This window comes from Patagioenas fasciata, chromosome 1, assembly GCF_037038585.1.
Source record: "Patagioenas fasciata isolate bPatFas1 chromosome 1, bPatFas1.hap1, whole genome shotgun sequence".
NCBI classification, from domain to species: Eukaryota; Metazoa; Chordata; class Aves; order Columbiformes; family Columbidae; genus Patagioenas; species Patagioenas fasciata.
In genome coordinates, this window is record NC_092520.1 from 171,602,407 (window position 1) to 171,627,498 (window position 25,092).

Below are 25,092 nucleotides of genomic sequence, written 5' to 3' on the forward strand. Positions count from 1 at the left end.
GGGCGGCGCCCGGTGGCCCCGTGCCCGGCCCCCGTGCGCGCCCAGGGCTCGCCCAGCCCTCCCCTGCCCCCCGGTCTCACCTAGGAGCGGCGGCGGCGGCGGGCTGAGCTGCCGAGCTCGGCGGGGGCGGGGAGAGAGGGGGCCCCGACGTCTGCTCCGCAGCCGCTAACCCTCCGCGCTGAGCATCTTCCCCGCGCCCCGCGGTGAGTCAGGCAGGGAGAGCGCCGCGGAGCCGCGCACACCGGAGCCCCCGCCGCCCTCCCCGTCCAGCCGCCGCCGCGCGCGCCCCCGCCGGTCCCCCGCCCCCCCACCGCCGCCTTCCGCGGGGGCGCGCGCGTTCCGAGCCGCGCGGCCCGCGGGGGGGGGGGCGGGGCGCGGTGAAGCGCGGAGCGGGGCGGGGGCGCGCGCGCGCTCACCGCGGCTCGGTGCGGTCCCGGCGCCGCGCGGGATGCGGCGGGCGGAGAACGGAGAGCTGCCGCGGCGCCTCCCCCCGGCCCCCGCCGTTACTATGGATATGGGCCCTGCCGCTCCTCCGCGCCCACCCGCGCAGGCGGGCCGGGAGCGCGGCGGGCGGCGGCGGGGCGCTCCCGGAGGGCCCAGCTGCCCCGGGTCTGGCGGGGGCCGTGGGAGGCGCCAGCGAAACTCTGCCCCCGCCGCCGGCTGGCGAGCACCTTCCCTTGCTCCCTCGGCAAAACCACTTTCTTTTTTTTTTTTTTTTTAACACTAGTGTCTAAATAAATCTTAGCAGAGCTCAGATTCCTGCGTTAATACGAGCCAATAAGCATCCCACGGGATTGTTTACTTCAGTAACTGCATCCATTAAGCAGCACCCGGACTGTCTAATAAGGGAAATAAAATACAAAAGATAACGCCCCTGTAATTTAACTTTACAAAATGTCAGAGGATGGAGTTGCACTTTCAGTCCCCCATGGCGGCTCTTATCTCTTACTCTGCTTCCCCGAGGAAGTTATACAATTGATGGCTGAGCACATTATCTGACAAGCTCAGCCAGCGGAGGCTGGAAGAAACATTTTACCAAGTAAAAAAATTTTACTCTGTTACAGCAGGTAAAGCGATGGGGAGTGTGCGGTTTCTAATGCAAGCTGCCTCTCCCCAGCGCGCTCCCTGCAGACTGTCCAAGATGCCAGCCAGTGAGGTGCTCCAGGCCCTGATTCTGCCTTCGGAGATACCAAATCTCAAGGAGAACTGGCTTTTCCATCTTCTGTGGAATAAAAGGCTTAATAAAAAAAGTGAAAGAAAAATTAAGAATGTTACTCTCTGGGCATGGTTTTGTACAGCCAATTCACAGTGCTGAAATTTACAGTGATTTTCCAGCAAGATGTAGAAGCTGCAGACCTTGTACACCAGCAAGGCATACTATCCAAGCACACGTGCAAGTCCATAGTCTAGCCTTCTCAGAGACCTCACACTGACCAAACGTAGAAACATAATTCACTAGCCCTTTTGTTTGGCATGTCCTACTGCATGTGCTTATACAGAACTTCCAGCATACATGGCTTTGTGCACCAAAATAAATCCTATTTGAGGATGTTTATGTCCCTCAGAGCTTTAATTAAGTCTTAAACTAGTGCTAAGCTGCATTTTTTCAAAGGCAGATCTTTCGAAAAGTAACTGATCCTGTTACTAAATGGATCATTTGGTTACAAACATAGTTGATAACACACCTTCTCTACAAAAAGCACTGCTGAGGCATGCACATAGCCACTAGGCTCAGCGATGGGTAACAGGTCAGCTGGATTGACTCAACCCCAATATAGTGCTGATTTTGAACGTGCTAGTGTATGTGTGACTAAAGGCAGTAGAGTAAGCTTTTCTGTGAATCCCTAAGAGCAAGTGTAGCTTATTTAACAGTTGAAAGGAATGCTTAAAATAGTAATGCATGCTCCTAGAGATATAGCTTTCTATGTCATAACTGATTTTAGTTAATTAGTCCTGCCAAATTAATGTCAGGGAACCCTAAGCATTAGTTCAAAAGCATCTCTTCGGATGAGGTTTGGAAAGTTATTTTGATTTGAACTGAATATACTCCTTCCCTCATCTCCAGTTTTTCAAGAAAAACTTATAGATGCAGTCTGGTATTTATATAGATTTGACGTAGCCCATATGGAGAAGGATTGAACAGAACGCAGCAAGTTTCGTTTCATCCTGAATCAGGAGAAAACATAAACATTTTGCAATGTTTCCTGAATAGAATTCCAAAGATTCAGACTGTAAATATGAAAATGACCATTGCAAAACATTTCATCTTTTCAAAACACATTAACACAGTATAAGATGTTACATCTAAATTGTCAGTGTCATTTTTGTTCTGACACGAACAGGTCTTTTAAAAGCAGACGTTCTGGCAGTACTTCCTTAAAATGTCTAGCATTGGCTATGGATTTGTCTAAACTTATCCAATACCTTGAATCTCCACATCTCTATCCCTTCAGCTAACAAGACTTTCTGCACAGTTCCAACTCACTTCATCCTGGATTTTGTGATCTGCATTTGTGAATGAAAATTGGATCTTTAGTACAGGTGGGATGTGATCCATTAACAGCTTTCTGAGTTAGGAGCAATACTTTAATGGAATTGCTAAGCCAGAGAAGGAACAAGTTAAGAATGTCAGCATGAGCCCGATAGGATGATGGCAGAGCGTGGTGGAAGTGCCAGCCGGTTTCTATACCTGCCATAAACTTCATTACTTCCATTGATTGTAACATATTGCAGACTATAGCAGCTCTGCATGAAGGAAGCAAGTGTGTAACAACTAGCAAGTCCTAGGAAAGGATGAAGCTTTCTAGCAAGGTGGTGAATGAAAGGGCATTTTTAGAAATGTAGGTACTCGATGAGCAGGCAAACACAAACCCAGATTGTTGTAAAATTTAAACAGGGAAGATCTGCATGATTTCAGCACGATGTACATCTCCCATTCAGCCACTCTCACCTTCATCTTGCCTGGATGCCTTTCCAGCCAGCAGCTCTTTCTCTAACGTCTGACCACCTGCAGCTAAATAGGTGTCATGGCTGTGTCAGCTGAGTGAGACATATCTGCACCTGTGTGCTGTCATCAGCTGAGATGGTTGTACCTGATGCTCTCACCCTGCTCTTGTTCTGGAATTCAAGAGAAGGTTGGCTACTCTGCATCCTGACAGGACCAGATAAGTAAAGATAAAACTAAATGAAGTGTTGGTCTATTCACCTCTGTCATAGCAGGAAAGTACATTAGGAAACTTCACAGACTGTCCTGTCAGAGAAATCTGTTACTATAAAGAGAAAAAATTTGCCTCCCTCATGGCCATGAAGCAGCCATTTCGTCAGTTAGCTCTCTGAATGTTACAGGTTGGGCAGAATTGGGCTGTGAGAAGTGAGGACTGTTGACAGGCTGTAGTCCTCTTTTGAGGGCTGTGTGGGCTACTGTGTGTTTCAACAAGAGTGGTGAATGTTTTTTCCTGAAGGCAGATGAAGACATTATTTTAGTAATGGGGATCTACCTAGAAGGGACAAAAATCCATTTAATGAGTTTTAGCAAATATTTTTCAAAGCTCCAAAATCTTAGATATATATGTTGACACTAAACCATGTCAGTGATGGCAAGGGTGGATCTGATCAGATCAGAAATAGACTATTTTCTTAAAAATTTCCCTGTGTTTTTCCTTGAACTGATCAGCAAAGTATGCTGATGTACTGATCACAGTGATCAGGGCTTGGTCCAGCACTTCATTCATGCAGTCTCCATAGATGAGGAGCTGCTCTGGTGACCATGATTCTTCTTGTAAGGAATTAGGCAGCTTGCTTTCTCTTTTACAGCAACGGGACAATCCAGCTGCGGTTGATTTGTGGACCTGGTTCTCTTAACTGATGTGATATTGGTGGGAAACTCGTAAATCCTGAAAGCTGGACAACAGTAGACACCATGTGATTCTCCTAACCAGGCAGTGGCTTAGGCTGAGCAGTGGTGATTCCACTAGGTTGTGTTCAGTAATTTCAGATAAGCAGGGCTAGTTGTTAACTAGCCTTATGGGAAAAGACTACCATTATCATATTTGAATCCAAAAAATAGCTGACTAGTAAGGTTGTACAATAAGGAAGTCTCAATCCCTAGAGTTTGGCTGGAACTGGATCTGGATTCCTATACTTGTATCTGTATCTATATGTACCTTAAAATCAGGTACCTTGGTGGCATTTCTCATTATTGTGGAAACCACTTTGTAGGCAGAAACAGTCATGGCTGAAGACTCTAGGCCTGAGTCACCTCCAGGTGAAAGTAACAGAAAGGTCTTACAAAAATGAGAATTCAGAAATTGGAGGGTTAGATTATTTCTGGAAAATTATCATGTTACTATATAGCAAAAAAAAAAAAAAAAAGACAATTTTAAGTAAATAAACCAGTTATAACATCCATAAAGTTAATTACATCCCAGATTGCCCAGCCTCAACCCATGGGTAAGTATTACCACACTTCTCTGATGAACAAGTCAAAATAAACTTAGATTTTTAACAAAATGGCCCCTAACTGTTATTTTTTCCTGCTGACAAAAAACGTTACACATTTTTTCAGGGAAAATGAAATCTGTTGGAACACAGGGAGAAAATTTGTTTTCTCCTTAAAATTAGTTTTTAATAAACGCTTAGATTCATACTGGAAATTTTTAGTCATAGAAAATTACTCTCCTTTAGCAATAAAGTTTAATTATGAAAATAAGTTGAAGCAGCTTCTTTTTAGTAAAATTTAAAAATATTCTATCCTAATTGTTCAAATAACTTCTCCAAAACTCTTAGCTATTTTTTTTCTTTCAACAGAGCTGGGAAGATCTATGTTAAAATAACGTGACTCTTTGGTAGAGATAAGTATTTGCTAATTTGAACTGCTTTGCTGATATCCATACCATTACTGGTTGATACTCTATCAAGGGATCTAGAAAGTCAGAGCAAGATAAAAATTCTTGTTCTTAAGTAGGGAAGTGATCTTTAATAAAAACTAAGATAAAAAGATCTAAAATATTTAACAGGACTGCTTTTACAATCCTTTCTCAGAGCCAAATACATTGATTATGAATTTCCCGAATAGGGACTGAGCAGATTGACTCCATAATATAGGTTATTATAAGTACACATAAAACATAATAAAATTCAGATATTGAAGTAAAATAATTGGTTTGGTATGTTTACTGAATAAGCAAAATCATATTATGAAATCAGTAGATAAAAAACATATTAGACATCTTTACAAGTAAATTATACTTGCCAAAATGAGATACCAAAAGACCCTTTAGCTGGCTAAAAGTGAATATACAGGTGAGGAAGGATACAGGGGAGGGGGAGAGCTGCAAACCAGAATTCTGTTATTGGAGTTATGGGCTATGCATGATCCTTAAAGAAAATTAAGCACGCAATAAAGACTATGCACTTGATAAAATATATGTACATAATTCTCATGATATATAGCTTGACAGAGACTGTAACACTTCCAGCAGTGCTGTAACAAATCAGGACAAAAGGAATACACCAACTGAAGACAGATCAAGCTGTGTTGGCTTGGGTAAGAAGCAGGGACTTAAGTTTAAAAAGTGGAGAAGAGAAAGGAAATTGTCATCTTTTGAACACAGAAAACTAACAGAATGCTGTTTTAAGCAGGGAAGTCTCGTGAGGATTTTACTGCCAGTCCTGCAAGCTGGCTTTATGTTCAGCTCTGGGTCAGAACTCAGAGGATGGGAGCTTGCTGTATAGGACAAACACCTCTGATAGCTTCAGTATCGTAGAGGAGAAAACTTAAGAACTAGAAAGAAATCCCACTATTACACTAAAACCAGACTTGTTTTCATACATTTCTTTTAGTTCTAATCTCAGAAGTTCAAGTGCCTGTGTTACAGTTGTCCAGTGTTGGAGAGAAGTCCAAAACAAGCTGATAAATGTGGGCTATACAACCTATTTGGAAATAGCAAGTCCAAATAAAGTTGAGTGGACGTGCAGTCGATGTGGGACCCCTACCCAAAGACGTAACTGGGGCTGTCAACTGAAACCGCTGGAGTCTCTGCAGGGGCTGGTGCTGCGATGTGCTGGGGTTTTGGAAGGAATTTTCACTGGCAGACACAGGCTATGATCTTGTTTATCCAAGACAATCTCATTTTTTCTATAGAAAAAATTAAACATCAATCAAAGAAAAGATTTAATATCTGAAGATCACATCACCCGAACAGGCAAATAGAGATGTCTAGTTCATACAGGCTCACACAACATCTGGTTCTTGCTTGCTGAGAACTTGCTACTGCCTGAGTGCCAAAGGGATGGAGTAACTACAAACTGCCTTAACCTGCCTTTGAATAAGGGGTCAAGAAATGAGCTGGGCAATTACTGGTGGTGGTTATAAACATGGAGCACTTGTAAAGACAGTTTCCGTGAGGGCAGAAGACAGCGCAAGGGAGTTCCTGAGATAGTACAGGTTTGAGGGTTTTTGATTTTATTCCACTAAAAGGACCCCAGGAGTGAGGAGGCATTACAAGCCAAATTGATGCAAAAAAAGATTTTTAAAAAGTTTCTAAAAGACCATATAGAATATAGTTGGAAGTGTCTTTAATTTTCCACATGAAATATCCATATGAATATGAAGTATAATCCAGTTTCTGGTAGGTTAATGATTCTTGAAATCTTTAAAAGAAATCGATTTAGGAAAAGTACATAGATCCATTTTATTCTTGTGACCACAATGACTATTCTACCTTTGACTAATTAGAAAAGAAAATAAAGAGATAAACTAACAGCTATAATCTAAAGTGATCAGAAAGCAAAACAATGAAAAAGTGAAAATCTGCTGTTAATCCTAAGAAATGTATAAAGTGGAATATTACCTCAGAACTGTAGAACAGAGTATTTGCTTCCTAGTAGCCATATAAGTAAAGAGGGATCCATGAAGCAAAGGTATGTGAATGTTAGTATGCATGTTTTTATTGGGAGAAGGGAAGCGATGACAGAGTCTTGAAGTAAGGAAACACCTGCCTCAGCTGATTGGCAGGCTTCATGTAGAAAAAGCGTAAAATCATAGAAGTTATTTTGTTTCATTATTTTTCCCATCAATATACTATTTTTAAAACTTGCAAGTCACAGAGGAAGGAGCAAGGGGTCCACAGAGAACTGAGAAAAAGCTAGTTGGGAAAATTAATTTTGAGCTGGACAGTATAGTTAGTCCGAAAATACCATGAGATGATCAGCTTTGAAGAGAAAGGAAACTTTCCTTGACTTTCGAAATGTACATGTATGCATGCAGGGTGTATATCAACACTAAATATGTGGCTTCAGATGTATTTTTGATGGTACTGTAAGGTGCATGTGCATGTTAAAAGATCTAAATACTGACTATTGGTAATTGTGTCAAAGGCTGTGCTGCAAATAATTACTGTATTGGAACAGTGGCCATAATATATTGGCACTATTCAAATACTAGATACCAACATCTATTTCTGAGACTGTACAGTGAAATATTTGTCAATATATTATTAACAGATTGATAGATGGATAATAAAGTAGAGTGATCAAAAAAAAATCAGAAGAGAATCAAAAGATAAACAGTATAATTACTAGGTAGCCTATCTGGGTATCCTAATTTATTGACAGATGTAGTTTCTTCATAATTAACACGTTCCATTAAAAATACTGAATTTTCATTTGGAAAATCTAGTCAAAACATTTCTTCCTGGAATGGTGTGTTTTGAATAAGTAAAAGAAAACTGAAATAGTCCATTCGAATACAGGTCTCTCTCCCCGCCTCCCCCGCCGCCCCCCCCCCCCCCTTTTTTTTTCCCCAAGTGAAAAAAAACAGTGACTCTATTTCCAAATCAGTGACTTTCTCACTGGATCTATAATTAAGACTTCTGTCTTTTGCGGAAGGGTAGAGTCCCTCAAGGTCTGTCTTTCACTACAGCGTGAGATTCCTGAACAAGTACCACGATGAATCAGAGAGTCACTAGAATATGGACTATTATGAAAACTGTCTATGAAGACTAATCCCACATGAAAATGAATGCAGTAGGCTTTTAAACTACTATTTTGTTTTCAGTGAATATTCAGAACAAACATCTGGGCATATCCAAATTAAACTGTTTTAGAATATTTTTGCCATTAAATATTTTGTGATTTAATTTTCCTGCCATGAATCAGAGTTAAAAAAAATATCTAAGTTATAGAATATTCAGTAGATGAAAAATCTTTTGTTTTTATCATTAGAAAAAAATCTATTCAAATTTTAGGAAGTAATCAAAGACAAAACTTGCATTGTAAAAATAAAAACCACATTAATGATTCAGAAAATTCCTCTCTTTTAGGGCCAGAAGGTATTGCTACATAATAAATGCAAAGCGAAGGCAGAATGACCTTTAATTCTTTCCCTAGGATCAAATATAAATTGATCCTATGTTAGTACTTTACACTGCCGCAAAAGATAGAAATGTGTTCTTTTTCTATATTAAGTCACTGGAATGCCATACCATAAGACAATTGATGGCAAAGGGGATGATCTAAGGAACCTGCCTCTAATCATGGGAACGCTTGTTTGCAAGATGGGTGATAATATACACGTTCCTCCTGGGCCCATCAGGACAATATCAGTTCTTGCTGTTCTGTGGCTACACATGACTGACACGAGTAAACCAGGGGAGAGAATTTCAGGGCTCTCTCGGCGGCTGCCCCTCTCAACATCACTCTTAACTTTCCCCTTAAACTTTCCTTCTCCTTGTTTGTAAGATTCCCTTTAGGCTCAGTTTTTATTTTTCATTCACTCTGGAGAAGCACAACCCAAATACTGCACAGAGTGGCTACGCACTGCTCGGCAGTGATTAAAGATCAGAGAATTGTCTGAGGACATGGCGTTTAAAAGGATGCACTCTGGCCAAGGAAGCTGGGTAGACTGTAGCTGAAGAGGGACGTTTGGGAAACAAGAGCTTTGTGAGATTTATAGAGTTAAGCAATTGCCATCCAGAGGAAAATGACATAACAGGAACTGTCTACAAATAATTAAAGGCATGTCATAAAGTAGGCCATTTTTTGGATTAATCAAAGAAGACCGAGAAACTAATTTAACATGTAGAAGGGAAAATTTAGGTTACACATTAGGAAAGACTATAATATCTGAACAAATAAGAGTTCATATACAAAAAAGCCTGTGCTGTAACTAGCTTAAAGCGAAAAACTGTTTAAGTCTTTTATTTCTTGGGGTGATTTAGAAATAATTAAATAAACCCTGTGCTATTATAAGAGAAAGTATCAGGTGACCCCTAGAGGTCATCTCAAGCCCAAGCAGCTCTGTAGCTACAATAACCTTTCACTTTAGTTAAAAGGTAACACAAATGAGACTGATTTACACTTTTGTATTGCATACAATTATACTGTATTTTAACCACCTTCTAGGTACTTTAGCCATTTACCACTATGTATGCACACCATTCATCTTCATAAATGTTTTGCTTCAAATACCGTTACATTAAGGACATTACTGTAACCTTATAATATAAACAGAAAATGGTGACTTATGGGTGTGAATGATTGAAAAGGAGGCTGAAAAGCCAGATTACGAAAGAATACATTTGGTTTTGTAAATTCCAACTTCTGCAAGGCTGTACAAATTAAGTAAAAATTGCTATAACATTAAACTGCGCATGGAAGTGACTATGTAGTTTCCAATCTTGTAATATGCATAGGGGTGAGACAGTCACCCCCAGCATGCTGCAAAGCCCCATCCCTGGCAACTGGCATTGGATACTGCATATTTTCATCCTTTAAAAAAATATTTCTAAGAAATGACATTTTTCCGTCTTCCATTTAATATCCTTTTCTTTGGAAAACTTACAAATTTCTTTCTCATTTCTAACGAGCTTCTGTGGACAATGAGAATATACTTTTTTCTTCTCAGGTGCTGCCTGTTCCTCACAAATATGTATTAGTCAGTGACAATTTTAGCAATCACATTTTTGTCAAGGTAGAATCTTGCAGATGCTTCAACTCATTATTTTTAAATAGCATTCATAATTACCTATCCAAATTATTTCTTGAATTCAGCACAGTACTAACTACAAAGGCCAGAAGGACTGTTAATTAGCTGTTAATTAAATCTGATGTTCTGATAGTTCTTATGAATATGGCTCCAGCATTACACCAGCACTCCACGATGCACATGGCAGTAGGAATGCCGAAAGGGTCTCAAACACAAAAACGTGCCAGGAGATGAAGGTGTGACATAATTCTCTACCTGTTCATTTGTCATGGGGTGAATGGATGTATCGGAGGGTAGAGATTATAGGAAATGGATTTGACTGCCTGGAAGGAGACATAAGCAAGGCAGCCAGGCCAATTCAGATTTTTTGCTATTAAAATTCTGCCAGATGATAAAGATTCCTCCCAACACTTAGAAAATAGACAGGAGTTTAGCTGTCTGTATGACTTCGCTTGATTCACCTGTTTTGTGCCAGTTTTGAATGGTATCAGTATCTCTATTAATGACACAAGTACATAACAAACTGCAAACTCCAAGTATAAAGACAGAAAAATGGATAATAACTCTTTGATAATCCATCTTTCTGGACAGTTTAGTCAGAAAGATTATTGGTCCAACAGCCTGAAGTCTACCCACACCTTTGGGGTGCAATACAGCCTTGCCTACAGCAGTAAAAGGGGTTTGAGTTCCTTTTTGTACAAGTTTTCTCAGTCATTCTGTTGCTTTCATGTTGTTTCAGGCAGATGGGGCAAAATACCAGCAAGCTTGAGCCTGTTCCTGAATGGATACTGCTTTTTTTGTACTCACCAGACCCTGGGCATGCCAGAAAGAAACCCTGGTTGATTTTTTTTTTCCTTCTGTAGTGCATAATTTTCATAGTTATTTTTCATTAGATATGGGAAGATTCACTTGTTACAATTTTCATCTTCACCTACGAATCTATAATAGCAATGGCAGGTGGTGATAATGAAACAAGAGCTTTCAGTGTGTCAGAAAAGGTAGCTCTGGGATAATCAGCATTTTGAAGTTGTTTTCCAATCTGGAGCATGAAATCAAGCTGTTTCTGTTTACCATTGATACAGGCAGTTTTGTTGTTGATAAATAAATATAATGTGTATAACCTTTTGCAGTATTTAAATAACGGATATATCAACTGGTATTTACTCAAGTGAAGCGCTGTGTCTTATCAAATAAATGACATCTTTTAGAGGCCAAATCACTAAAGTCAATTATAACATGAAATCAATTTTAACAACGTATTTACTTCTGCTAAAATAACCCAACAAAAGACAATCTTAAATAAAAATGTCTTAATGACATTTGTATTACTTTCAAATTTGGAACTCATTTTTTCCTCTTTCTTTTTCAATACCTTGCCTTTTTGCCAGATGCACACCACTACAGATCTCAGGAAATAAAGAACAACGGAATTACAAAACAGAATAAAATTACTCTTTATGAATCTGGAGTGTAGTATAATGATTAAAGCAAACAGGCCATTCTACGGGAGCAACCTACCACAACTATAAAATTATTCAAAAGCAAAACACTTTTCTTAAGTCTGAGCCTGGTGAGGAACAGAGCCTTCCTGGATAAAAATAGAGGGGAAAATATGCTAATAGCTCAATAAAGATGCTCAATCTGTTTTTGGCAAACAATTAAGGTGAAGAAAACTTGTTCCTGCAGAACTACTTATTTTCTTTTTCAGCTTTTCTTTAGAAATGACTGCTCTCTTGGGATTTATGTCGAAATTAATTCAGCTTTACTATTTTTGTATACCATTTTATAAAAACACAAAATCTTGCATTATCTGTATTTTGTTTTTATTTTTTTTTGGCTATCTGCTGTTGCGTAATCAACAATGGATAAACCAACATCTCTAGATTTTTTCTCCCCTATGTTTGTATCAGCTGAAATAGTGATTAGTGGAATTAAATATCATATATATTACTGGGTGAAAACTTAAGTTAACTTCTGCTACCAATATGTTCAGACTTAAGTACAATATCTGGTTTCCAGAATTATCGTTCTCATAAGAAAAACTAACTTTTGCTGATATTTTAGTAATACAAAATAAAGTACATTTCATTACCTCTTTTATCAGAATGGAAGCCCAGTAATCTTTCAAACCTGAAAAACTGATTTGCTGCTCCACATTTTTCATATTGCAGGACAAAAATTACGTTCATTTTCCACCCTTCCTTGTATTCTTTGTTATCTGCATTACAGTACTGTCTAGTGGCAGACTTCACACATTTCTCTAGCTAGCCCTATTACCAAACGTGCAAAAAAACCCCAACCTGTGATCAAATAAAGTAGCATTGTGGATTACAGTGACGCTACAAGTATATTTACAGTTATGTGCTTATATGATGTATTGGGTAAAAAAAGAAATAAAGAAAAGGATGAGAGCATCAGGACAAGATTCTGTCCTAATGACATATGTGTGGTCGGCAAGTGATACTTTAAATTAGGTCTTAAGCAATGACAGCAGCAGCAAACGCTAATAACATTGCCTGGCTCTAAGACCTGAGCAGAGAGTTGCCAAGAGCAAGAAGTCCAGGCTGGGGCCAAGGTGGTCTTCATGAAGCAGAAGATTGCCTTTCCAGGAAGAAGATAATTCAGTTAGAGGGAGAAACTAGATGATTCGTTTTCAAGGAAATACTTTGGTTTATCAGATTTGGATAAAGTAAGGCGGTCACAAGAAATATTTACTGTTCTTATTCTACAGGCAAGACTGCTGAGGGAAAAAAAGATGCTTCAGAACAGTTAACTAATTGCTGTTATGGGTCTCCAATGAAGGCCAGTTTTGAGATGAGAAAGGACGAAAATCTTCCACTGAGAATGTACTTCCGGTAAGAAGTTTCCCTGAAAAAATTCCTGATCCTGATGGAAAGACCGGAACAGTAAAATGGCTGAAATACTATTGTAAGACATTTTGGGTGTGTTAAATGACAAGGAACTCCCTTGCACATCTAAGCATCGTTTTCTTACAGTCCATTCAGCTGTTTAACACTTCTGTCCGTCTGTGCTGAAAAAGTCACTTGGCTTGTATGTGTCTGAACATGGCTGGTCCTGCAAATGGTGACTCAATCTGAGGCCACAGTCATGGATTTCTTAGAGCTATGGAACATAGACTCAACGACACAAAAACCCCACTAAAACCATGTGCGTCAAAGTAGTTAGAAAACAGCTAATGCCAACTTGATATACAACAGACTTTTTCAATATCCTTGCCTCAGTTATTAAGGGATCTTTTCACGGAAGAGGGTGCTAAGACTGTCCAAGCTGACTGCCTACAGCCTTCTGCAGCGTACGTAAGCAAATTTCACGCTTCAGAATGAAACTTTTCTGGTTTTAATATTAAATTTGTCCCCCTTGGGTCCCCTCCTTTATGGAGCAACCATCTCTCGCTGCACTCTGACAAAATCAAGAAACTGAGAAATGTATCACACATTTTCTGGGTAATATTTACCTTCCGGAAAGGCCTCTAAAAATTTCTGAAAATCCACACGTGTTCAGAACTAACCATACAGGATGAGAATGTTGAAATGTTTTATATTTTTAGATATTATTGCAGGTTACAGTCGGCTGGAGTTGTAGTTACACTGCTTTTAGATTTATCACTTGGATTGTAGAGTTGTCAGATCTTAATAATTGCAGTCCTCTTTATTGTGATGGATCTCCTGCAAGGAAAACCCATAACACTGCACAAAATGCTTCTGGTGGTTTAATGAATGATACTCTTCCTTGTGAGTAAATAACAAATTAGGATACAAACCACAGGCCATATTAAATAAACATTACACCTAATTACTTGCAGTTTTAAGGGGAAAAATACTTTTTAAAAAGTTTCCCAGAAAACTCATAAATTTTGCTGACTGACTCTTTTTCTGGATAATTTGTTTCACTTTATTCAATAAATTACATAAATTGTGTAATTCTCATACTTTTTTCATTTGATACATCACTAACTCTTTGATCATTACATTTTTTTTCTGTTTCTTGGTCTTCTTTTCCTGCCTATTCTTCACATTCATTTTCTACATCTTGTATTCTCTGATCTGCAGTTACAACTTTTTTTAAAAAGCTATTTTAATTAAAAAATATCAATTTGCTGTAATGTTTAAATACATATGAAGTGAGTATATTCCAGATACTTGAAAGAAACACTTGATCTTAATTACAAGTCAGAATTTATGAACCTTCCTAATGAGATATCAAGGAGTTTGGTGAAAAGGTACTGTTTTATTCCTTCTGCTAATTTATTAGAATTTTCATTATTACATTTTTCTAGAAGCATTTTAGTAAAGAAATATGGCCACTCGTAGGCAGTTATGCTATCACATTAATCAAAGGGTTTGAGATTCAATTTTGGTACTGATAAAATACAAAAATACTGTAGAAAGATCAGAGCATCTAAATAGAAAAGGGTAGAGAAAAATCAGCAGCACTTAGACCCTACTTTACAGTTTTTCCATGAGTAAGCACTGAAAGGAACAGGACTGATTCTGTGTGTGGTTGCAGGACAGAAGCTTAAGGTGGTGAAAAAGTACCAGCAGTAAAGGCAAACTGAATACATATGAAATATTGCTGGGAACTCTGTATGGTCCGAAATGAGTTTTTAATACATCATCCAAACTATTAGCAGGTTTAACCTCTTGGGAAATTTTCATTAGTTGTACAAAAAAATGCCATCAGCCAGCTTCTCTTTTCCAGTCAGGGATTCCTCAAGAAACTCTGTGTAGCTGCTGGCTTTGATCTTGGTCCCATTATTTCAGTCTCATGCTTCCTTTCAAAGGGGCTGATAATATCCGCTTTATGATAAAAATAATTTAACTGCCAAACAAGAACTCCCCTGATAAATATAGAGTTACTGGAAGTTATTAAAAACATGACAGAATACAGTAAAAATTACAACAAAACACACCTTTTAAACATCTGAAATAAGCAAGACAAATTGTACTACAAAATAAAGGATTAAAAAGGGGGTGTGGGACAAAAGAGCAGTCATAGTAAATATAAGCAAGGGTTACAGGAACATCACCTTTGGAACAGTATCTCAAGATTCTCTTTGCCCAGGGTAAACTCTGGCTGCACGAAGGGCAAAGCAGAAAATGTATGTCATTGAGAAATGGGGTGTTCTTAGCATTCTGACAAAGAAGGCAAGGAAGAGAATTGGCACAAATTAGCTAGCTCAGATGATAATAATAATGAAGTTTAACAGGCTAGTCTGAAAGTGACAGTTATTTTTGACATGTAGTGGACAGTTGAGGACAAGCAAATGAGGAAGGAAGTGCAGATCCAGCAATCTGCTACTTTGTGGTGCTTAATTAGTATCCCCAGCTTATTTCCTGCCAGAACAGGGAGGAATCATGCTGCTGCTTATGGCAGAGGCTGTTGTTTGACAACACCAAATGGAGCAGCCGCTTTTGACAGGCCTTGTGACTTCTTTCTGAGAAGTTTTTATACTTCTGCCGGAAACTCTGCATAATCTGAGTAAGTCACTTTTGCTCCCTATGCTCGCTACAGGAGAGAAGGTATTCACCTGTCCATCATATTCAAGAAAACACTTGGGATTTTCCCCAAACTGAAGATGACACAGAAAGACAAAGTGCTAGAAATTGTTACCAAAAAAGTCTCTAGATTTTGTCCCATGAAGGAATTACAACAGAAAGCATCCTGGGTTTTGCAGGACAAACCTTCACTGAAAACTTAATTCCTTCATTGAGAGAATTATTAAGGTACTAGAACAACAACTCTGGCTTCAGTGCATTTAGCAAAATGTTTCTATTTGAATGATGAATTTCTATGAGCCAACTGCTGCTTTCAGTTACCCAGGTACCTTCCCAGTGACTCTCTCAGACACTGGAACTTTAAGCAGGATATAAATTAGCTTTGTAAACAGGCAGTGCCACCAGGCCAATTAATTATGGGGTATTTATACGGTGTATTTTAATAAGTAAATGATTTGGGTTCAGACACTGGCACACTTACTTAGAAGGAAAACTCAACTCACCATAACCAAGAAAGGCAGAAGGTAACTTTGAAAGGTTTCTCAAAATATATTAAAAAATATAGGTCAAGAAAGTAGTATTTTTAACTTCGTGGAAAAATCTTATTTGGCAACTAGCAATCATATTATTCTCAAATTGCTGTTCCTTGTAAGATTTGCAATTATATGTGAGTATTATGCAACATGTTTATGTATATTATGTTCTTGCAATTTCTACGTGAACATTTGAAGGTTTGACTATCAATAAGTTACAAAAAATTTCAAGCAAACTGTAATGTGCAATAACAACTACTCTAGTTAAATGGCAAAATATTTGCCATGTTGAATTGGTACTGCATGATAATTACCAGAAATTAATAGAACTCATTTAAAATGTTATTCTTTCACTATAAATCACTCTGAGAATGGCTACAGCACATTTCTAATCAGCATACTTCATCTTGTGAAAAGTCTGTTGAATGTATTACTTGGCCTGAGGCATTAAGGCAGGTGTACCTCACAGACTCACGCTCAAATGCTGGGTGAGGTATTTGGATCTAAGCATGGACCATGTTCGGGTCTGTTACAGAATGAAAACTTCCCACCTTCAACACGACTAACCCCACAAATTCAAGAGATTTGCCTTTGCCAATGACCTTTAGCCAAGCCCTGGATATGTCAGAATAAATTATGAAAGGCCAAATGCTCCTATCTGAATGGATAACTCACTTTTTTTTTTCTCATTTCAGTAATGTATAGATTTCATATCAAATTTACTGTGATTATTCCATCAGTGTGTGTTATTCAAAATGCTTTCATGGCAGTAAAGAAATCTGGGGAAAAAATCTTGACTCTTCCAGTCTCTATCCATGGGGAAACAAAGTGATATCATACTTTCAGCAGAAGTTACTCTTATTTAAATTGTGATCATGCGTGTTTTCTGTCCTCTGCCAATTAGCATTGGTCTGCCTTTTCATCAGTGAAGTTCAGATAGTCTGCTGGACTTTATTCCTTTTGGGTGACAGTAAAAAGCAGAAGTAATTCCTAAATCCAAATATCTCTACCAACAATGAGCTGCTATTCGGGGTAAGATTTGTAACTTTCAGATTGCATTCCTTCACTTCCCTTTTTCTTTGTTTGATGGACTTAAATACTCAGGTGAACTGCTATTCATAACACTCAAACCTTAAAAGCCAACTTGGAACTTCTTTTAAGTTCTCTGTGCAAACATAAGTAGACTTGCTACATAATTTTTCTTTTATTTCACTATTTTTTTTTGCACACAGATTTTAGAGCTATAGTTTTATGAAATAAAATTCAAGCTCTAGAAAAGAAGACCTGTTCAGAAGAAATACTAATTTAGCCAGTGACCATAAGTACCTTAAAAATCAAGCTAAAAAACTCAATGCATCTAGTGATACAAATGGACAAGTTATGTGAAATGCAAATTTAAAGGATGATAGAAGTTATTTCTGATGTGTCCACTAGCATGCCACGATGACTGTATTTTGGAAACTACTATATGCAAAGTACTACTATTTAATCCTTCATTGAATATAGTAATCAATGATAACCTACATATAATCAGAAACATCTGTCATTTATGCTTCCAAATGCATAGGGAGAAAACGATGCCCTTTACAACCCAAATACATCCCATAAAAGGGAAGCAGACAAAACACCAGGATTCATGCTAAGTATTAAACATACCAAGTAAACCCCATGATTTCCTACAGTAGAAAGCATTATCACCTCCTCTCCACACTCCATTTAGTAATAACTTTTTCTTACTATTTGTCTTACAGTCCCAGTGTCAGCAGGGGTGCAATGTGTCTCTCTGGGTTTATGCCTCTGAATGTGGTGACCCAGAACAAGCCAGCGGGACCCACAAGTACATCAGAAATTGCTTAACACTTTGCAGAACTGAAATCATCAAAGAGTTCCCAGGCAAGCACTCCGACAGTGTGAAGTATGGGTGATCATCCCTACAGAGTACATCTGCGCTGCCAACAGTGGTACCTGACATACTTAGTTGAAATAAATCTGGTTTTAATCATTTATGTTTTGTTGTAGCTGTGTTCTGAATTTCTGCCACATTCTCTCTCTTTACTACAGGAGATGTTTATTTTTACATAACTGTCAAAGGAAACCAGCAATATTTTGTGGGAAAACAGTGATTTCAATGCCTAAGGGATCCACCTCCCATCAGACTAGAACACAAGGTCCATTTGTCCACAGTCAATGTCTCTGGAGAAGCCAGTGGCCCTGAATTCCTCCATTTTGGACCAAATCCTAATCAGCTTAGTCTAATTGATTTACTGCTTTTAAAAGGTTGGTCAGTGAGTTCAAATCATTATGTTTTAATGACACTTGTTCATACCTGGATTGGACATCACAAGAGCAAGACTCCTCTAAAATAACTTGAGCAACAGCATTCTAAAAATGAGATCAATGGCTTTAGTTTGGTAACATTTTTTAACAAACATAAATCTCCAAGCTAATATTTGCTTTTACCTGAAACCATGCACATGCCATTAAAAAAAAAAAAGTTGACAGTTTCTCCCATGGCCCACTGATAATTACTTTCCTTGCCTTATCATGAAGAAGATTTAGCATCAACCTCATGCCCAAGTTTCTCAATTTAAAGATGGATACGCCTGAAAATGCCAGATGCTTAATCCCTATAGGTGAGGAGGTATCTGTATTTTCCAGCAATAATTCTTCTGGGCAACTACATGGTGTTAATAGGTTCTCAAGAGAATCCTGTTTTCCTAGGTCAGGAGCCAGTGATCAACATTAAAATGTTATTTAGGGTCTAGTCCACAACAGCAGAAAGAGCAAAGTAAGGATTTTAAATTGGGAACCTGATAAGCTCTTCTGAGGCACATTTTATTACCCATATATTCTGAAAAATACTCTGCTCAAGTTTTCCTTGAACTTCAGGGTACTACAGATAAATCATGAGGAGAACACAAATGTTGCTTCAGCTTTTTCAAAGAATGGAAGCATAAATGAGAAATTCTGTCACTGAGGGAGGAGAAAAAGAGGAAGGGATGAGTAAGCCCTGCAGTTCTGCCACATTCAGGGGAGGGGAGGACCGTCCTGAAGCAGGAAAACAATGACCTCAAAAATAATAAGTTATTAAAGCAGGCAGAAGAATTCTTCTTTCTTTGACTGTTAGTTCAGTTCATCATCAGATTTTTTTTTTCTAGTTAATATTGATTTTTAAGAGGAACTGTGTTTTTTTATGGATTTAGAATAACAGTAATATTTCAGTGGGTCTTTTTCTAATTTCAAAAAGAGTTCCAGGGTGCATACCGGGCAGAATGTCACTGGAAAAGACTTCAGTAGTTTCAGCTGTTAGCTCAAGGTCCAGACAGGGCAGCCTTTCATAATAAAATACACACTACCATGCCTCCTTGTAGAAATTTCAGCAATAAGAAATGTCTTCAAAAAGAACCATTGAGCTGCTAGCATGACATGAGTTTATTAAGAAACCAGACAGAGCATGCTAACAGAGACTAATTTACAAAAAAATGGATATACAAAGAATAAACAGACTTTTTTTTTTTCTCCAGAAAAGCTTTTCTGATTAAAAGTAAACAAACTTGCACTTGATAAGGCAGTCCAGTTTCTTTAACAGCTATGTTTATTATCACCCCCACTTCTTGCTTGCAATAGAAAATTCAGCAGAAAGGGTGTGCCAGTTTCGGCTATGATCAAGTTAATTTTCTTCACAGTAGCTCACGTGGGGCTGTGGTTTGGGTTTGTGCTGAAAATGGTGCTGATAAAACAGGGATGTTGTAGTTACTGCTGAGCAGCCTTACACAGCATCAAGGCCTTTTCAGCTCCTCACACCATCCCACCAGCGAGGAGGATGGGGTGCACAAGAAGCTGGGAGGGGGCACAGCCAGGATAGCTGACCCCAGCTGATCAAAGGGATATTCCACACCATATGGTATCATCCTCAGCATATAAAGCTGGGTGAAGACGAAGGAAGGGGGGATGTTTGGAGTGACGTCATTTGTCTCCTCAAGTAACTGTTGCATATGATGGAGTCTGGTTTCTCTGGAGATGGCTTGAACACCTGGGAAGCAGTGAATTAATTCCTTGTTTTGCTTTGCTTGTGTTTGTGGGTTTTGCTTTAATTTTTAAACTGTCTTTATTTCAACCCACAAGTTTTCTCACTGTTACTCTTCTGATTCTTTTCTTCATCCCACCGAGGGGGAGGAGTGAATGAGCGGCTGAGAGGTGTTTACTTGCCAGCTGGGGTTAAACCACAACAAAGGGGTTCGAGTGTCATCTTCAGGGAGACTGATTCCATAATGAGCTGATGGGTTTCAGGAAGATACCAATTACTTTTCCTTGCTGTTGCTATGGGCTTTGGTGATGCCCACATTGAAATATAAAAAACCCCACAACGATGATGCTTATTGATGAAAATTTTTGTATTATTTGATTAACTACTGGAATAAAGAACTGTACTGTTAACAGATTTCTGCTAATAAGATAGTATATCCAGTGTGAAGAAGGAGCAACTATTTTAAAGTGCACTGAAGTGAAACATTATTTTCTATTTGGATCATGATTCGAATTGACAGTATTATGTTAGTACTTTGGCTGACATTTTTCAATGGCCAGTTCCTCCAGATTTAAGAGAGGCTTTTGAAAGTGTTGTGGATGTGCTTTTGCTGGCTGTTCCTGAACAATTATACTGAATTATGAGGTTCTAACAAAAATTGAAAGTCCACTATGCACAAAATGTATATATTTGATTATGTGAAACTTACAGAGGTTTTCTTTTTCTGAAAACTCAAAAGCAAGCCTTTCAGCAAATTGAGTCTTTTCTAACAAAATGTAGATCTTCTCTATACATTGAAGATTTTCATAAAACAAAGAGATCATTTTCATCTTATGTAAAATTGTGTCCTACATTGGTCTACTTTATCCTGGCTTAGGTTGTTATAACTATTTCAATTGTCTCTCCAAGTAGTCCTTGTCACTATTATTACAAGCTGCATTGCTCCACATCTGGTCTGCTCTGCTTAGAAAACTATGTATACTCTTTCATTCTATGATCCCTTTCATCCTTCTCCCCATTTATTTAAATGTAGATATATTCAATACTTGGCAGCTGGTAATTCCTCATGACAAGTGGTAGATCAGCTCTGTGCAGAAGTCCTGTGCTTCTGAACAGCCAGGACACAAGATCCTGGTATTTCATGGTGTTGAGAAGAGGAACATCTTTAACTGTGCTTATTGTATGTCCTAGAACACTACAGCTAATGAAGCAAACAGAGAAATCCTGTTTCCAAGGGTCAAGTTCCTTGTCAAAGTTTTCAGGTCAAATTACCAAACACATTTCTCAGTGCATTAGCAGATTTCCATATGCACTTCATGAGACGCTGGACCAGATTTTCACCAGGCAGTCACCACAGAACCATGATGTGTGTTGAATATTTTGGGTCTGACCTGAAATACGTCAAATGTTTATCTGAGACCAGGTAAGCCATCAAAGAGTCCAGCCAAGAGCAATATCTGCTTTCAGCTGCCCTCAGCCTGTTATCTATCCAGTGGGAGTTCCAACATCAGATAGCCCATGAGAAAGCCAAGTAACAATACTGCAGAAAGACTTTAATCCAGTAGGTACAGACTGCTTTAAAATAATTAGCTGGTCTGCCATTAGTACTTGTTGAATAGGATTTGAAAACTTCTGTGCCTGCTCCATGTTTTGTAAGTAATGACAATACAGAAGACAGATATTCAAGATTCCAATGCCCTTCAGTCCTCCAACTGCTTGTTTGTCTGCACATTCAGAATATTACTAAAGCGAGAAAACACAGCAGTAAAGTTGGTGGTATTTTTTCTCCACTCCATATTTTAATCCATTACCAGTAGATCAAAATTTTCTATTATACTTCTCCCTTCTTTTCTGATTTGCTTGACTATTTCCTGTCTTATAACTTCTTCTGATCCTCATTTTTCCACTTGGCAATGAAACACATTTGGAGATAAATATTAACGCTCTTGAATTTATCATGGCCATAGATTAAAATAAAAGAGAAAAAGACCAAGAAATATACCAGTAGGAAATTAACATAAGGTCACAAATTTAGTGCTGTCCTGAGCTTTCAGAGATAATAAGATTTTCTTATACATAAAATTAAATTAAACTTCACACTTGAGGTTAAATTATTCTAAGCTTTCTTTTAAAAACATATAAATGCTGTAAGATATTATTATAGCAAGGATTAGAAATGTTTTTCAACAAACATTCACTTGTAAATAACACTTATATTTGCACTAGGATATATACATCAGAATAACTTAATTGCTACAGATATTTCTACTTCACTTTGCTTTGGAGACGGGGTTATAAAAGAAGTTCAAGCAAAGAGATCTAGAGACTTGGCTCCGTGCTACATGGATGGTCTTTCCCCTACTTCATCACTGGTTTTTGAAAAGAAAGGCTGCTTCTGCAGTGTCAAAACAGAGTTAAGGGGCCAAAATTTCATACTCCAGGACTTCCTCTTAACAGCCTTCTGTACCCTTATTAGCCCTCCCCTCTGAATTCAAGCCTATCTTGAAAGCCAGGCCACTGAAGGAAGATCGTGGTATTTCTGATGTCTCAGCAACTTTTCTCTGCCAACTTGTGAACCTCTGTTGACCTTATTAACATTCTGGCCAGAATCCCTTTCCCTCTCACCCAGGAAAAGATAAGGTGAGTAGAACCTGAAAGTACATGAATATGTAACATCCATTCCTTCTTCAGGTGTCCTCTCCATACCCTGTCAGTCACAGCATATGTCAATCATTGTTGAACAGGTACTGAAATACTGCTCTGCCACACTAAGCAGCTAACCTAGCAGCTGCATCTAATTAATACTGTTCAGTATAGTATGAATAGAGATCCTTCAAGAACAGGAATATATCAGAGACATACTAACTATATGGCCACTGCTGCTGTCATCAGTTTAATCCAAATTCTCAGAGAAGGAAGAAGTGATACTGCCCTATATCCCGTTTCTGTATCCTGATTAGTCCACCTATATAATGATTGAGAAATAACACCTTTCTGCAGTTGTTATAAAATAGGAGCTAAAACAATCATAATACAAATCTGTATTGCTTCAGAAATTTCTCATATTCATACTGTAAATGAACTGTTGATTAACCTGAAGTGTGTATTTGTATTCTCTTTTATGAATAGGCAGTCTTAGAAATATAAATCGCAAATAAATTGAAAAGACTAATATGATAATCAGAGCCTGCCTTATGAAAAGGATTCTAGAGGAGGTTAACTTTTTGTAAAAGAGCAGCTGCCACCATAGCTAGCAAATTCCTCTAGCCTCGCAGATGTCATGAGTCTTACAAAAGCTGTTGAAAAATAGATAAATGAAAGAAAAAAAATAATCCACCATGTTTTCAAACGGATCCAGGCTATATCCTTGCCAAATTAAGTTCCCATGACAGAACTTCATCTTTTACTGGTAAGTACAAATTAACAAGACCTTTCATACATTTTTAAACTATATCATGTGCAAAAGCAAATTTATTGTCTGCAGGGATATAATGTGCTGCAGCTGCTCAGTTGTATTCTGACAGAGACAGAAATTTGTCTAGACCCTTTAAATAGAGTAAATATGCAGAAACGCATTGTACTGGCACTCAGATGGGATCAAGATGCTGGTCAGGGTCTAGTTTAATCATTTAGCTCCTACAATATCTTCCTGGAATTAATCATTCTACATCTCAAACAGAAAGGTTTTTCAAGGACCATTTAAATCCTTTATCCCCTGTATAATAAGAGAGTCTGGGTGATACATTTTCTTGTCGTGTTTATGAACTGCATCTGGTATCACTGGAAGAACAGTGCTGGATAAATGAAGAAACTTTGCCAGTCTCTTATCTTGTTCATAGAGAATCAATTAGTAATACTGTAAATTATATCTTAATCATGTGTTGTTTAAAGCGAAAGAGCATTTCTCCAATGTAATGTATTTTCCCCTCAGTTCAGAAGAATCTGATAATGGCAGCTTATCTTTGGCAGTTTTGGGTGGAAGAAAAGGTTAAATATATCTCATTGAACTAGGTCTTTTTGAGCCTATTCACACATATGTGTTGTTCCCTGCTGACTTGATCCTCTATGTCATTATCCTTGCCTACAAAAAGCAGGAAAATGTTTTAATGCTCATTGGTCACCCTCGAGTTTTGTGCCATTTGTTAAATCCTTGTTCTCAGGACACTGAGGAACTTTAAAGGAAGAGCTGGAAAGGATTAATAGGAACTAACAGAGTAATTTTCTGATGGTGCATCCCATGATTATTATTGTGTAAAGGACACTAAAACAGTAGAAATGCAGTGAATCTTTCCAATTTTCTCCCCCCCTTTTTTTAAATTTTTAAATTTTTTTTTTTTTTACTTTTATTAAGAGTATACTTTAATTCTAGAGCTATGTTGGCAGGTACTATCTTCAGTGTAAGGACAGCCTGTCTTGGATGAGTTAAAATGAAGTCACTAGTCTTACTACTTTTGAATCCTTTACCTCTGCTTAGGAAGATGTGTAGTAGTTATTGAAAGGCTATTGTTAAGACTGTATTGTAGGGAAAATATACTAGACTGAAAACAACCCCTTTAAAATCTTACTCTTCTTCCTGGGAAATACACCACAGAAAGGCAATAAAAAATGTTTCTTTTTTTAGCACTAATCACAGCATAACATGAGGGGGAAAAATCTAATATCAGTAGTTAATACCTTGCTACATCTCTAAAGGATGAGAAAGGGAATGAAGGAGAATTGTGTTGCTGTAACAAAACCCAGCTATGCCTCCAAGTCAGCAGCTGAACAATAGCAGAAAAGAAAACTTATATTAGAAGAGAAGAATGAGGAGAAGAACTAGGAAAAATGCCAGCAATAATCAAGAAAAGGAAGACTGGATGGAAAAGATGTATTCAGGAATAGATGCTGGATAGGACACAGAAGAAGTGACCTCACTGAAGAACAGTGATTGACAATGCCTAAATGTCTTGGCCTATCTAACCCTGTCCTCAGGCCTACTGAGAACACAGACCACTGAAAGCCTTTTCATTCTTCTAGCTGCACAGGGCAGAC

General features: G+C 38.3%; 1 protein-coding gene and 1 long non-coding RNA gene across 12 annotated transcripts in view; one reads left to right on the forward strand and one right to left on the reverse strand.

Moving 5' to 3' along the window:
• The window catches only part of ANKS1B (ankyrin repeat and sterile alpha motif domain containing 1B), a 436,612-nt gene that overhangs the window by 95,074 nt on the left and 316,446 nt on the right, over positions 1-25,092 (reverse strand). Inside the window, exon 1 of one of the 11 annotated variants that reach the window (XM_065841684.2) lies at positions 417-556. The exons of 9 other annotated variants lie outside the window; for them this stretch is intronic. The gene's annotated coding sequence lies outside the window, so the exon portion shown is untranslated. Of the gene's footprint in view, positions 1-80; positions 252-416; positions 557-25,092 lie in introns of those variants that run through there. One more of the 11 variants, XM_065841674.2, reaches the window with a different exon arrangement.
• LOC136103553 (uncharacterized) lies at positions 70-18,003 on the forward strand. The gene is made up of 3 exons (XR_010651641.2): positions 70-203; positions 12,717-12,840; positions 17,786-18,003. It is a non-coding gene; the product is annotated as an uncharacterized lncRNA (long non-coding RNA).